Genomic DNA, 16220 nt, shown 5'->3' on the forward strand with positions numbered 1-16220 from the left:
GGTTCATACCTGGAAGGTCGACAATAGAAGCTATACATCTCCTTAGATAATTAATTAAAAAATATCGGGAGCAAAAACAAGATCTACACATGGTATTCATTGACTTAGAAAAAGCTTATGATAGAGTCCCAAGAGAAATTATATGGAGAATTTTAGAAAAGAGAGGTGTTAGCGTAACATATATTGAACTAATTAAGGATATGTATGAGGATGTAACGACCAGAGTAAAGACTTCAGGCGGAGTAACTGAAGCATTTCCAATAAAGATAGGATTACATCAAGGATCAGCCCTAAGTCCCTATCTTTTTACTCTAATTATGGATGAACTCACTGCTCACATTCAAGACACAGTACCGTGGTACATGTTGTTTGCAGATGATATTATTTTGATAGATGAGACATGTGAAGGAATAAATGCTAAGCTAGAATCTTGGAGGGAAACACTAGAAGGGAAAGGTTTTAAGCTTAGTAGATTAAAGACAGAATATATGAAATTTAAATTTAGCAATATTAGAAGTAATGAAATAATTGTTAAGATAGGAGAGGACAAGTTGCCCGGAACCGAGAGATTTAAATATTTAGGATCATTTTTACAAAATGATAGAGGGATTGAGAGAGACGTCTTACATAGAATACAAGCAGGATGGGTGAATGGAGTGGAGCGTCGGGTGTTTTATGTGACCGTAAAGTACCTCTTAAACTTAAAGGTAAGTTCTATAAAACCGCTGTTAGACCTGCTATGTTATATGGAGTTGAATGTTGGGCTATGACTCGAGCACATGAGCATAAGATGAGAGTTGTAGAGATAAGGATGTTAAGGTGGATGTGTGGACATACGAAGATGGACAAAATAAGGAATGAGAGCATTAGAGAGAAAGTCGGAGTTGCATCTATTGAGGACAAACTCTGAAAGACACGTTTAAGATGGTACGGACATGTACTTAGATGACCAATAAATGCTGCAGTTAGGCGATGTGAAACTATGATAAACATGCATATCAAACGAGGAAGAGGAAGACCAAAAAAGACTTGGTTAGAAACAATAAAACAAGATAAAAATTTATTTAAATATAGATGATGATATAATAGGAGATAGAGCTCAATAGCGTAAAAGGATTCATACAGCTGACCCCACCTAGTGGGAAAAGGCTTGGTTGTTGTTGTTGTTGTTGTTGTTGTTGTTGTTGTAGAGATAGTAGTACTAGTATGTTTAGTGTACCTCTTTTCTCTATCTATAGTAGCATGAAATGAGCTAAGTATTGTACGGAGATAAGTATGAGTTTTGGTCTAACCTTAAGGATCTTATTTTCACTTCACTTGAGCTTCAATAGTGGATGCATTTTGGAATAGTTATGATTCATCAAAATTGCTTAGTACTTTTATTCCCATGGTGATTTCTTATTTACATTTTGGCTACTAGACTACCTCGGAACATGGAAACTCATTTGGAAAAATCTAAATCTCAAACATTTGCATTTATCTTACATGCATTTGTGATTAGTGTCACACTTCTAATAAAAAAATCATTTGATAAGGGATTAAAAAATAGTTATCGTGAGTAAAAATTAATAATTTACCCCTTTGAGACCGAGTTAGGTTATTGGGGGAATAAATATTATGTTTCTCTTGATTCTGAGTAGTCTTTTGAGACCTTGTGTAATTTAAGAAAAACAAACCAAGTTGTAGGTGCAACTGAGGCCGGCAAGAGAGGGTGAATTGCTGAAAACAAAAATAAACTATACTCTCCTCGTGCTTTCAACTCAATTAGTGTAATAGTAAATAAAGCAATAAAGTAATAAAGTAGTAAATAGAAAGGAAACAGGATTTTAACCTGGTTACAACCAAGGAGGTTGTTAATCCAGGGCAATGAGAAGCGCACTAAAAAGAATCTCCTTTACTGAAGGCGGAGAAGCCTTTTACACTTTGGAAGCTTAGAACTATTGCTAGGAATGGTTACATAATTGATTGCTTGAGTTGTATTGAATTCCTAGCTCCAGGGGCCTTTAAATAGCCTCTGGAAATCTGATCTTGAGGGTCCAACGCGCCTCCAATAGGGGTCCAAGGCGCCTCCAAGAGGTGAGCGGATAAAACTTTATCCGCAGCTCGAAACGGTCAATTTGACCTGTTGAAGGCGCCTTCAAGCTGGAGGCGCCTCCAAGCTGGCAGCTCAAATTCCAACTTGCTTTCTTCAGCTTCCGACGCTCCGTTCTTTTGGATGATTGCGGCCAACTGGAATAGGGCTCACCCGAACCCAATTCTCGGCCTTCTTCTCGAGCAGCCTTCCGTCCTGGCTTAACATCCCTCGAACGCCGCACACATTCTTCACGCCCACCGGAGTACTCTTCCGCAGCTCTCTCGTCCTTCGGACGCACCGAGCCCGTCGGCTCCCTTCCCGTGTCGTCCTTCTCGCTAGCTGTGTCTTCCGCTCGACTTCCTGCGCTCCTAAGCTCCTGCACACTCAAACACAGGGATCAAACAAAGCAGGACCTAACCAACTTGGTTGATCACATCAAAACACCCACGGGGAACAACACAAGTGTGTGGCAGGTAAGTGTCTATCACCGAAAACATTAGGAACTCAATTGTATGACGACTTGAGTAGGATAGAAAATTGAAACTTGAAATGCTTAAGTCACTTATTGCACTGAGCACAAAGAACTTATGCTTAGGTCATACTTAGGTTACTCCATAATCATGCTTATCAATGAAATTATTTGATATAGTTAGGCGAGTGCACCAAGGATTATGAAACACTATAAGGACTCATGAATTTAGATTGCAGCATTTTGCTTGAGGAAAAGCAAAGGTTCAAGTCTAAGGATGTGATGTGCGCAGATCTTATCATCTTTTATGCATGTTTCAACGCACATGCACATATTTTATTCATGATGGATTTATGCATTCTTACACTCCTTATCAAGTTTACAGCATAATTACTCTTCTATTTCGGAGATCTGCTCTTTGTGTACATTTGTGTGGGCAGGGATAACTTTTGGAGCAAAAACGGTGATCGTCGACGTACCAGGGAGCAAAGCAGAAGGCTAACCGACACTAGCCGTGTGACCCTACACGGCCATGAAACACATCCAGAGGGGAAGGATAACATGGTCGTGTGACCCTACACGGCCGTATGAAGCATCCAGAGCCAGAGAAGAACACAGCCGTGTGGATCTCACACAGCCATGTCATTTAACCCACAACCAAGAAGGACTTAGCTGTGCAATCCCTCATAAACTCCAGAGAAGGTGGTCGTTCAAAGAAAGATCAACTTGACGTCGTCCCACGCTATCCTGAACCTCCGTTCGATGATCCAAGGGTGTCTTCATAATCACATCAACTCCGAAAGCAAAGGGTTGGATCCAAGGATCACTCGACGCCATTGGATAAGTGTTTCTCTTCCTTCCTTCTCTTAATTTGGAATTGAATGTTGTATATCATGATGTCTTTGGGTTCTCCTCTATCATCTATGGAGTAAATTCATTGTTTTAGGATTAGGGAATAGTTGTGGTTAAGGGTACGATGTAACAACTCATGTTTATGCCTTTTACCTATTATGTGATATTGACTTACTCTTGTATCTATTCTATTTGACATGCATGAGAATTGCTCGCGTTTGATTGTCATGTAGATTGAATGTTTGTGTAGGGATTGTAAATATCGTAGAGAGAGTACTTTAGATTGTATAGCCGAGGGGCCCTAGTGACAAGGGTAACATGTTCACGGATGCCTAGGATATTCCCTTAAAAGGAGAAGTGTTATGCTTCCCCAAGTGCACGGATACGTCGTCAGTAATAAAAGATTATCAATCCCACGAGGACTGGTTATAAGTACTAGCTATTGTACATATAGAATTAGCTAAACTACCGATGGTTGTAGGTGAACTATTTCTTAAGAAGAAAAGAACTTGGGAAGTAGATGTGAGAACTAGTGAGAGAGAGAGAGAGTTTTACTCGGCTTGGGAAGAGCTCTAGGAGTTCGGTTTCGTTGTGGTGGTAGTTGATGTATCATGTTCTATCCTTTCCTCATTGTCAATCAACACATACTCGTCAGGAGTTCAAGTTACTACCCTTAAGCACTAAACAGAGAAGGTTCTTGTGAAATCATGTTACGGTTAACCCCTGTCACTAGGGCGCCTTGGTAGATCACAAGAATGTGAATCTGATCGGTATCATTAAGGATAGAGATAGGGGTTTGGTTTGATTTCCTACTTCCTTGTGTGGAATTGCCTCTCCTTTCAAGAGAGTATCCTAGATGTTCGTGAACGGGTTACCCCTGTCACTAGGGCCCCTCGGGTATACGATCTAAGATCCTATCTTTTGAAATTAGTAATTCTTACACAATCAATTAATACGACATGGTAATCTGAAACAAGTTTCATGCATATCAAATAGAAACAAGACAAGTGAAATCATTCAATGAGAAAAAGGCATAAACATTAGTCTTACATCAATCCTATCCACAACTACTCCCTGATCCTAGAACAAAGAATCTACTCTATAGATGCGGGAGAAAACCCCGAAGACATAGTATAATTAGACATATAATCCCAAACAAGAAGAGAGAGGGAAAAGAGATGCTTATTCAATGTCGTCTAGTGATCTTCAGATCCAATCCTTTGTTTCTGGAGTTGATGCGGTGATGGAGATGATCTCGGATCGTCGAACGGAGGTCCGGGACGGCGTGGAACGACACCAAGGTATCTCTCTCTCTGACGGCTCACCTTTTCCCTAGAGAAGGGTTAAAGACCCCTTTTTATAGGCTAGGGCACGGGCGCCACACGGCCCGTGCCACGCCTGTGAGAGATCTGCATGGTCTGCTCCTCCCTCTCTTCGGGTGGAGTGGCACGGTTGTGCGAGATCCGCATGGCCAACTTCCTCTTCCCTTCAGGTTGAGTGGCACGGTCGTGCGAGATTCGCACGGCCGTGTCTTCCTTTAGCTTGGGTCTGCATTGCATGGTCGTGTGAGGTTCACGTGGTCGTGTGCTTCTTGACTACTGGTCATGAGGCACGGTCGTGTGTTGCTCTCTCTCGGGAATGGTCACACGGCTGTGCAAGGTTGCACGGTCGGTGTCAAGCACCGATGCATCGACAATCGCTATTTTCGCTCCAAAAGTTATCCCTGTCGACACAAAATCAAACAAAGAGCAGATCTCCGATAAAAGAGTAATTAATGCAGAATAAAAATAGGAGAGATGATCATGTAAATAATATATGCAAATTAAGTAAGTGAATGTGTGTTAAAATATGCATAAATGATCATAATATCTACGCACATCAAGAAACAACCCTTTCATAAGGAAGTAGGAAACCGTGCAGAACTCATATCTTTATCTTTATTGTTATTAACTAGTCATGTGTTCCTGTGATCTATAACTGAGGTGACCTCGTGACAAGGGTTAACCATTACCAAATTTCACAAGGATCATCTCTATTCAATACTTAGAGATAATGACTCTAACTTCCTATAGGGCACGTTAATTGAAGATAGCAAAATGGTATATTGTGACACATTAGTACACACTAAACGAAACCAAACTCCTAGAATACTCCCCAAACCGAGATAAACAACTTTACCTCTAGCTCTTTCATCTTCTTTCTAGGTTTCATCTTTCCTTCTCAATAGATAACTACCGACCACTGATACTTTAGCTAATTCTACGTGAGCGATAGCAAGTTCTCTTAACCATTCCTTGTGGGTTCGATATCTTTTGTATTACTGATGACATAACCGAGCACTTGCGGTACGTAATAGCCACTGATGGACAAGAACAAAGATTTTCTGATATCAAATGCTCCGCCGCCAGCTTCACCGTCCGCCCCGCCACCTTCCCTTTTTAAAGAAATAGTGAAAAAGCTGCAATACGAATCTGCAATGGTAAACGACTTTCTTCCCGAATACTTCAGGAACTACCAAGAACTTAAGCTAAAACTTCAAGCTAAAGAAGCGGAACTCTAAGCTAAAAAGCAGATACGCAAAGATGAGCAAGTAATTCAAGCTGAACGCATGGTTTAATTTGATAAGCAGGTGCTCGAAGGTAAGAGGAAAATAGAAGTTGAATGAAATCTTAAACGGGAAGCTAATAAGCGGGCACACGAAGCTGACAAGCGGGCAATCGAAGCTAACAAGCAGGTATAAGAAGCTGAACGTAGGCATAAACTCGAACTCGAAGTTGAACTGAAAAAACTAAAAGTTGAAAAGCGGCTACTTGAAACTGAATGGAAGCTGAAAATAAAAGTTGAGCATCAAGTAATTGTAGCTGAACAGAAAGTTGAGAACCAGAAAGACGAAGCTGAATGGAAACGTAAAATTGAAGTTAAGAAGTAGGTTAAGATTATCTACATTGCGATTAGAGTGGTTGTACTTAGTTTTGTGCTATGAATGCGCTGTAGTGATTCTTCCCACTAAGTTTTGTGCTACGGATGTACTATAGCGGTTCTTCTTCTAGGGTTCTTCCCTTACCATCAAAAATAAATGAACTCTGTGACCATTTAGACTGATCTTTATTTTTTGCTTTTGCAAGTACTTCAATTTATCTGAACATTTCAGCGACTCTGTGTAGATGAGTTAAAAGTCAGCGACACCACGAACACCTTTGATGAACCCTAAACCACCTGTCCATCCTCCGACGCCGCTCCAGAGACTGGCCTAAGATCTAACCCTCATCTCACCGTTTAGCAGAAGTCCGCAGGTTCAAAGATGGCTAGAAAATGAGGAGAGAAGTTGGAGCTTATCTCTCTAGAACCAGACTTGAGATTCTGACTAACTGAGAAATCAGTCATTATAGGTGATATTATTTATTGAAGGGGCATTTCTTGAAGGAGCTTTAATATTCATATTATTGTTATTTTTGTATGAAGCCCTATATAAATCGACCATACCGCCTCTGTGAGTAGCATCCACTAGTCTAATGTAGCCACCGATGGACAACAACGAAGGTTTTTCGATATTAGACGCTCCGCCGCCAGCTTCGCCGTCTACCCCGCCACCCACCCTTTTTGACGAAACGGTGGAAAAGCTACAAGACAAATCTACAATGGTAAACAATTTTCTTCCCAAATACTTGAGGAACTACCAACAATTAAAGCTAAAACTTTAAGTTAAAGAAGCAGAACTCGAAGCGGAAAAGTAGATATGCAAAGATGAGCAGGTAATTCAAGCTAAACGCATGGTTAAACTTCATAAGGAGGTACTCGAAGGTAAGGGGATAATAGAAGTTGAATGAAATCTTAAACGGGAAGATGACAAGAAAGCACGCGAAGCTGACAAGCTGGCAATCGACGCTGACAAGTGGGTACAAGAAGTTGAACGTAGGCATAAACTCGAACTCGAAGCTGAACGAAAAAAAACTGAAAGCTGAGAAGCGGCTACTTGATACTGAACGAAAGTTGAAACTAAAAGCCGAGCATCAAGTAATTTTAGTTGAATGGAAATTTGAGAACCAGAAACACAAAACTGAATGAAAACATAAAATTGAAGCTAAGAAGCAGGTTTACATTATCTGCATTATAGTTGGAGTGGTTGTACTGGGTTTTGCGCTAGGGATGCGCTGTAGTGATTCTTCCTACTAAGTTTTGACCTACGGATGCGCTATAGGGGTTCTTCACCTTGGGGTATTCTCTTACCATCTTCAAATAAATGAACTCTGTGAACATTTAGACTGATCTTTATTTTTTATTTTTGTAAGTAGTTCAATTTATCTGAACATTTTGGTGACCCTATGTAGTTGCGTTAAATGCAGGCACGGCCACGAACACCTCCGATGAACCCTGAACCATCTGTCCCTTCCTCCGATGCCACTCCAGAGACTGGCCTAAGACCTAACCACCTAACCCTCATCTCACCGTTTAGCGGAAGCTCGCCGGTGCAAATATGGCTGGAAAATATGGAGAGAAGTTGGAGCTTCTTTCTCTTGAACCGGACATGAGATTCTGACTGACTAAGAGCCCAGTCATTAGAGGTGATATTATTTATTGAAGGGACATTTCTTGAAGAAGATTTAATTTTCATATTATTGTTATTTCCGTATGAAGTCCTATATAAATCGACCCTACCGCCTTTGTGAGTCGCAGCCGCCACTCTAACGTAGCCACCGATGGACAACAACAAAGGTTTTTCGATATCAGACGCTCGGCCGCCAGATTCGTCATCCGCCCCGTCGCATTTCCTTTTTAAAGAAACAGTGAAAATGCTGCAATACGAATCTGCAATGGTAAATGATTTTCTTCCCGAATACTTGAGGAACTACCAAGATCTGAAGCTAAAACTTCAAGCTAAAGAAGTCAAACTCAAAGCTGAAAAGCAAATACGCAAAGATGAGGAAGTAATTCAAGCTGAACGCATCGTTAAACATGATAAGAAGGTGCTCAAAGGTAAGCGGATAATAGAAGCTGAAAGAAATCTTAAACGGGAAGCTGACAAGCAGGCACGCAAAGCTAACAAGCGGGCAATCGAAGCTAACAAGCAAGTATAAGAAGCTGAACGTAGGCATAAACTCGAACATGAAGCTGAACTGAAAAAACTAAAAGTTGAAAAGAGGATACTTGAAACTGAATGGAAGCTAAAACTAAAAGTTGAGCATCAGGTAATTGTAGCTGAATGGAAAGTTGAGAACCAGAAAGACGAAGCTAAATGGAAACATAAAATTGAGGCTAGGAAGCAGGTTAAGATTATCTGCATTGTGGTTGGAGTGGTTGTACTGAGTTTTGCGCTATGAATGCGCTGTAGTGATTCTTCCCACTAAGTTTTGTGTTATGGATGAGCTATAGGTGTTCTTCTTCTAGGATTCTTCCCTTACCATCTAAAAATAAATGAACTATGTGAACATTCAGGTTGATCTTTATTTTTTGTTTTTGCAAGTACTTCAATTTATTGGAACATTTCAACGACTCTGTGTAGATGAGTTAAAAGTCGACGAGGCCACGAACACCTCCGATGAACCCTGAACCACCTGTCCCATCCTCCGATGCCACTCCAGAGACTGGCCTAAGACCTAACCCTCATCTCATCATTTACCGGAAGCCCACCAGTGCAAAGATGGCTGGAAAATGTGGAGAGAAGTTGGAGCTTCTCTCTCTAGAACCGGACATGAGATTCGTTGACTGAGAGCCCAGTCATTATAGGTGATATGATTTATTGAAGGGGCATTTCTTGAAGGAGGTTTAATTTCGTATTATTGTTATTTCCGTGTGAAGTCATATATAAATCGACCATACCACCTCTTTGAGTAGCAGCCGCCACTCTAACATAGCCACCGATGGATAACAACGAAGGTTTTTTGGTATTAGACACTCGGCTGCCAGCTTCGTCGTCCACCCCCCGCCTTCCCTTTTTGAAGAAACTGTGGAAAAGCTGCAATACGAATCTGCAATTGTAAATGATTTTCTTCCCGAATACTTGAGGAACTACCATGAACTAAAGCTAAAACTTCAAGGTAAAGAAGCGGAACTCGAAGATGAAAAGCAGGTACGCAAAGATGAGTAGGTAATTCAAGCTGAACCCATGGTCAAACTTGATAAGCATGTCCTCGAAGGTAAACGGAAATTAGAAGCTGAACGAAATCTTAAACGGGAAGCTGACAAGCAGGCACGCGAAGCTGACAATCGGGTAATCGAAGATGAGAAGCGACTACTTGAAACTGAACGGAAGATGAAACTAAAAGCTGAGCACTAGGTAATTGTAGCTAAATGAAAAGTTGAGAACCAGAAATACGAAGTCAAATGGAAACGTAAAATTGAAGCTACGATGCAAGTTAAGATTATTTGCACTGCGGTTGGAGTGGATGTACTGAGTTTTGCGCTTGGAATGCGCTGTAGTGATTCTTCCCACTAAGTTTTGTGCTACGGATGTGCTATAGGGGTTCTTCTTCTAGAGTTCTTCCCTTACCATCTAAAAATAAATGAACTCTGTGAACATTCATACTGATCTTTATTATTTGTTTTTGCAAGTACTTCAATTTACCTGAACATTTCGGTGACTCTATGTAGCTGAGTTAAACGCCAGCGAGGCCACGAACACCTTTGATGAACCCTGAACCACCTGTCCCTTCCTCCGACGCTGCTCCAGAGATTGGCCTAAGACCAAACCCTCATCTCACCGTTTATCGGAAGCCACTGGTGCAAAGATGGTCGGAAAATGTGGAGAGAAGTTGGAGCTTCTCTCTCTAGAACCGGAACTAAGATTCAAACTAACTGAGAGCCCAGTTATTATAGGAGATATGATTTATTAAAGGTGAATTTCTTGAAGGAGGTTTTTTAACGCCCCGACCCGTGTGGGCCCCGCCTGGACCAAACTAGGAACGCCGCCAGAATTGATCATCGGGTTGACGACTAGCTCCACAGACCACCGTAAGTCCTTTCAATGTGCTTTGTCCTCACTCGCACGTACCCTGGAAAACTTCCCAAGAGGTCACCCATCCTCAAATTTCTCCAAGCCAAGCACGCTTAACTTTGGAGTTCTTAAGTTTGGGCTTCTAAAAAGGAAGGTACACCTTGGTGATATGGATAGTACCATCTAACTTTTTAAGCCATACTTAACCAGAATCTTAGAACCGGGGTATTACAGGTTTAACTTTCAAATTATTGTTATTTCAGTATGAATTCCTATATAAATCGACCCTACCACCTCTATGAGTAGACGTCGCCACTCTAACGTAGCCACCGATGGAAAACAACGAAGGTTTTCCTGTATCAGATGCTCCGCCGCCAGCTTCGTCGTCCGCACTACCGCCTTCCCTTTTTGAAGAAATAGTGGAGAAGCTGCAATATGAATCTGCAATGGAAAACGATTTTCTTCCAAAATACTTGAGGAACTACCAAGAAAACAAGCTAAAATTTCAAGCTAAAGAAGCAGAACTCGAAGCTGAAAAGAAGGTACGCAAAGATGAACAGGTAATTCAAGCTGAACGCATGGTTAAACTTGATAAGAAGGTGCTCGAAGGTAAGCCGATAATAGAAGCTGAAAAAAATCTTAAACGGGAAGCTGACAAGCGGGCACGTGAAGCTGACAAGCGAGAAATCGAAGCTGACAAGCGGGTACACGAAGCGGAACATAGGCATAAACTCGAACTCGAAGCTGAACGGAAAACACTGAAAGCTGAGAAGCGGCTACTTAAAATTAAACGGAAGCTGAATCTAAAAGTTGAGCATCAGGTAATTGTAGCTAAACGAAAAGTTGAGAACCAGAAACATGAATGTGAATGGAAACGTAAAATTGAAGCTAGGAAGCAGGTTAAGATTATTTGCATTGCGGTTGGAGTGGTTCTACTGAGTTTTACGCTAGGAATGCGCTGTAGTGATTCTTTCCACTAGGTTTTGTGCTAGGATGTGCTATAGGGGTTCTTCTTCTAGGGTACTACCCTTACCAGCTAAAAATAAAAGAACTCTGTGAACATTCAGACTGATCATTATTTTTTTATTTTTGCAAGTACTTCAATTTATTTGAACATTTCGACGACTCTGTGTAGATGAGTTAAACGCCGGCAAGGTCACGAACACCTCTGATGAACCCTGAACCACCTGTCCCTTCCTCCGACACCACTCCAAAAACTGGCCTAAGACCTAACCCTCATCTCACCATTTAGCGAAAGCCCGCCGGTGCAAATATGGACAGAAAATATGGAGACAAGTTTGAGCTTCTCTCTCTAGAACCGGACCTGAGATTCTGACAAAGAGCCCAATCATTATAGGTGATATTATTTATTTAAGGGCCATTTCTTGAAAGAGGTTTAATTTTTATATTATTGTTATTTCCGTATGAAGTCTTATATAAATCGACCCTACCACCTCTGTGAGTAGCAGCTGCAACTCTAACGTAGCCATCGATGGACAACGACAAAGGTTTTCCGGTATCAGACGCTCGGTCGCTAGCTTCGTCGTCCACCCCTCGCCTTCCCTTTTTGAAGAAACGGTGGAAAAGCTGCAATATGAATCTGCAATGGTAAATGATTTTCTTCCCGAATACTTGAGGAACTACCAAGAACTGAAGATAAAACTTCAAGCTAAAGAAGCAAAAGTCGAAGTTGAAAAGAAGGTACACAAAGATGAGCAGGTAATTCAAGTTGAACGCATGGTTAAACTTGATAAGCAGGTGTTCAAAGGTAAGTGGTTAATAGAAGTTGAACGAAATCTTAAACGGGAAGCTGACAAGTTGGCACGCAAAGATGACAAGCAGGCAATTGTTACAATTCCATAAGTGCACGGATTCGTCGTCAGTAATATATAAGATTGTCGAACCACAGGGACTGTTGATTAAGCACTAGAGATGTCACAAAGTGATTTATCTAGATGGTTGAAAGTTGGCTTTGGCGGTTGCAAACTAACGAGAGTGATTGAAGAGAGAAAGAGAAGGATGAGAGAATCGATCTTCGAGGGAATTGAGATTTGGGAAATGGATTCTAGGATTTCGGTTTCGTTGTGGTGGAACCGGATGCATAATGTTCTATCTTTTACTCATCGTCAATCAATATACCTTCGCTGGAAGTTAAAGATACTATCCTTAAGTACTAATCAGAGAAGATCCCTGTGAAATCCTGTTACGATTAACCCCTATCACTAGGGTGCCTTGGTAGATCACAAGAATACAAGTCTAATCTGTAACATTAGGGATAGAGATAGGGGTTTGGTTTGGTCTCTTACTTCCTTGTGGAGAAGTTGTCACTCCTTTCAAGGAAATATCCTAGATGTCCGTGAACAGGTTACCCCTGTCACTAGGACCCCTCGGGTGTACAATCTAAGATCCTCTCTTTACGAAATTAGTAATTCCTACACAATCAATTAACATGACAAGGCAACAAGTCTTATGCATATCAAATAGAAACGAGGCAAGAGAAATCATCCAACGAGTAAAGGTACAAACATGAGTCTTACATCAAACCCTATCCAAAAACTACTCCCTACATCCATAGAAACAAATTCTTTCAATTTTTTTTTTTTTTGGGGGTTGATTTTTCCAAATAAGCTTACATGATCTGAGTTTATCCAGTAACCAAAATATAGTTGAGAGGTCACCATAGAAGCACAAGTACTAGTCCAGTTCTATGAATCATGACTATTTTAGAGTTATCAACCTTCAAAAATAGGCATAGTGTATAGAGATCCTAAAACAAGGTCAATACTTAAACTCTTATAATAAAAACATTGCTCACTTCATGCTATTATAGATAAAAAAAGACAGATCATTAAACATAATAGCACCATAACCTCATAAATCACATAAAATCTAGAATAGGCATGCTAGTATTTTGCATTAAAGAACAAACAATCATGATATGATGAAAGATGCAACTAACAAAAATTTTATTATGCAAAAAGAAGAAAACAAAAACAAAAACTAAACTAAACCAAATGCATCTAATGCATCCCTCCAGACTTAAACTTTTCGTTGCCCCAATGAAAACTAAAAATAATGTGGAGGAGATAAAAAGTAAGAGAACTTACCAAATGATACGTGTCAAATATCCATGTCATGAACTTCTCCATCATTTAGTTGCCCTCCTCCTTATCTTTGAATCCTATAAAAGAAGATTGACAACAAAAATTAAGTAGAGGATACATGTTTATTATGAGAAAAGAAATGTAACTAGAAAGAACTAAAGACATGAATGAAAATGAAGAAAATGAACTTGGGTTGTCTCTCAAGAAGCGCTTGTTTAAGGTCATTAGCTCGACCACCTCATTAGATTCATCGAAATCTCGCTCTAGGAGGGGTAAGATATTTCAACACCCTCCTACCAAGGGCTCTTATTGTGGAGAGAGCTTTCATCAAAGGAGCTACAGAGTAAAGTATAACTCTCTCCATCTTCGTCCTCTTTGAAGTTCTTTCAGGTGGTCGAAGACGGTTCAGTCTGAGCTTCCAATTATAGGCTTCTTGAAAACCTACACACCCAAAAAAAAGACAAACCTCCCACAAGCATGTAATATAAGAAGGAGCTAGAACCGTATTAGTATGAACTGAATATGTATCAAAAATTGAATCACATCTAACAAAATCAATTATAGGTACCTCTATAAAATCTTCCAAAAGATCACTAGAAATACTAACCTTGCATTGCTGAGAGATACCTGAAAGTTCTAAACATGTGGATGTGGCTTCCTTGCATTGACTCTAGCTCTGGCTCAGGTGGTGGTGCAAGTAAGAGTGGTGATTCTTGGGGCTTTGCTTCTATTGCACAAGTCCCTACACATTTGTCCACAACATGTTCAATCCTTGCAACTTTCATAATCTCGAAAGGTTGTGTGGATAAAGGAGGTGATTCTTGAGATGTTGCTTCCACAACATAGCTCCCTACACTTCCTTTCATAACATCATCATCAACATAAGCATCAAAAAATAAATCAACATCTATATCCTCAGTGGGAGAATCATCTATAGGAGGATCACTAACTTCATTTGCAGTTTTAAGTTGATCTACCACATCACATTCATCATCTGAAAATTTAATTTCATCATAACACCCTGTAAACCCAGAAGGTAGATCTGAAGACTTGTTATCCACTGCATTATCATCATAATCCTCATTTGAAGAGTCCTCATCTTCATATACATCCAAAAATCTACATTCAACCATATTAGTGGCACAGAATTTGACAAAGTCTTCATCTTCATTGACCCTCACTTGCCTTTGTGGAATAGGAACCTTTAGTGAAGATCTTGGGAAAGGTACTTCCTTTTTTCCATATTCTCTTTGAGCTTGCGTAGGAGGTCCAACTTGCTTTTTCTAGTGTTGGTGTCATCAACCGTTGAGGAAAAAGTACTTGTGGCCTTTGGGAACTTCTTGGAGTAATGGAACTGAGTTCTTGAGGTCTTTTATTGTTCTTCTCCTCAATTCTAAACAAATCTTTCTTCAGAAGTTCTTCATGATTCTTGCCACTTCTCAACTTAATATCATTATCATTTACACTAGATCCTGTCTTTGTAGGCGAGAGGTCTTCCTTGAACCATTTTGAAACTATGCTATTAATCTTTTCCCCCAAATGTTTGAACTCCTCATTCTGTGACTTATGAATTTCAACATTCTTGGGTGCTTGAACTGCATTTTGTTTGACAGACTCTCTTGTATATATGGCTTGTATTTCTTGAATTTCTGAGGGAGATTTCATCCAACTTTTGCTTGACCACTCATGGAGGTTCAATGCTACTTGATCAATCAATGTATATGTTTCGTCTACACTCTTGTCTATAAAAGAACCTCCAGCTGATGAATCTAACAAACACTTATCTGAGAAAGAAATTCCCCTATAGAATAGGTGCAAGGTAAGTCATTTCTCCAAACCATGATGAGGGCACTGTCTATGTAGACTCTTGAATCTGTCCCATGCTTCAAATAGTGATTCTCCATATGCCTGAGCAAAATTTGTGATGCAATTCCTTATATAAATTATTCTACTTGGAGGGAAAAAATGATTCAGAAATTACTTCTCCAATTGTTCCCAACTTGTGATGCTTTGAGGATGAAGAGAATATAACCAAGTTCTTGGTTTATCCTTGATACTGAAAGGAAATGTCATCAATCGAACTGCATCCGATGACACTCCTGTTAGGACCAAAAGTAGCTAGAGGGGGGGTGAATAGCTCGTCGCGTTCGCTCGTTGCTCGGCGTTGCTTGTTTCTTCAAGAATATGCAGCGGAAAATACAGAAACAAATACAATAACGCTAACACGGTTGGTTTACTTGGTATCCACCTCACAAGAGGTGACTAGTCCAAGGATCCACACCACGCACGCACCCTCCACTATGAAAACACTCCTTTTCGGTAACTACCGAGGGCGGAGAAGCCCTACAAGACTCTCAGTACAAGAAGAAATGAAAGGGAAACAAAATACAAGCGCAAAGCTTACAATGAGTACAGAAAACCCTAACCCTAGCTTCTCTTCTTGCCTTTGATCCGCCTCTTGACTTGGAAAGCTTCCAAGATCCTTCAAGAACTGGCGATCTGATCTTTGAGAGCGCTGTGGAGGAGCTGGCGAGTAATCTGGAGTGAATCGGAGAAGCGATGCCGCAGCCATCACACGCCTGCAGCTATAAACGACGCCAACGGTCGGATCCCGATCGATTCGAATGTTCCCAATCGATCGGGGAGGCTTTGGATCGATCCACGGATCGATCCAGAGCGCCTCTGTGCTCTGGAAACGCGCCTGGATCGATCCACGGATCGATCCAGCGCTTATCGCGCGAAGCAGCCGCGTCCCAATCGATCCACTGATCGATTGGGACCTCTGGATCG

At 40.7% G+C, this 16220-nt stretch overlaps 1 non-coding gene across 1 annotated transcript; it reads left to right on the top strand.

Moving 5' to 3' along the window:
* The first annotated feature begins 15264 nt into the window (after positions 1-15264).
* On the top strand, positions 15265-15370 carry LOC121983467. The gene has a single exon (XR_006112518.1). It is a non-coding gene; the product is annotated as a small nucleolar RNA R71 (small nucleolar RNA).
* The last annotated feature ends 850 nt before the right edge of the window (positions 15371-16220 follow it).

Source organism: Zingiber officinale, chromosome 5A, assembly GCF_018446385.1.
Source record: "Zingiber officinale cultivar Zhangliang chromosome 5A, Zo_v1.1, whole genome shotgun sequence".
Classification (NCBI taxonomy): Eukaryota; Viridiplantae; Streptophyta; class Magnoliopsida; order Zingiberales; family Zingiberaceae; genus Zingiber; species Zingiber officinale.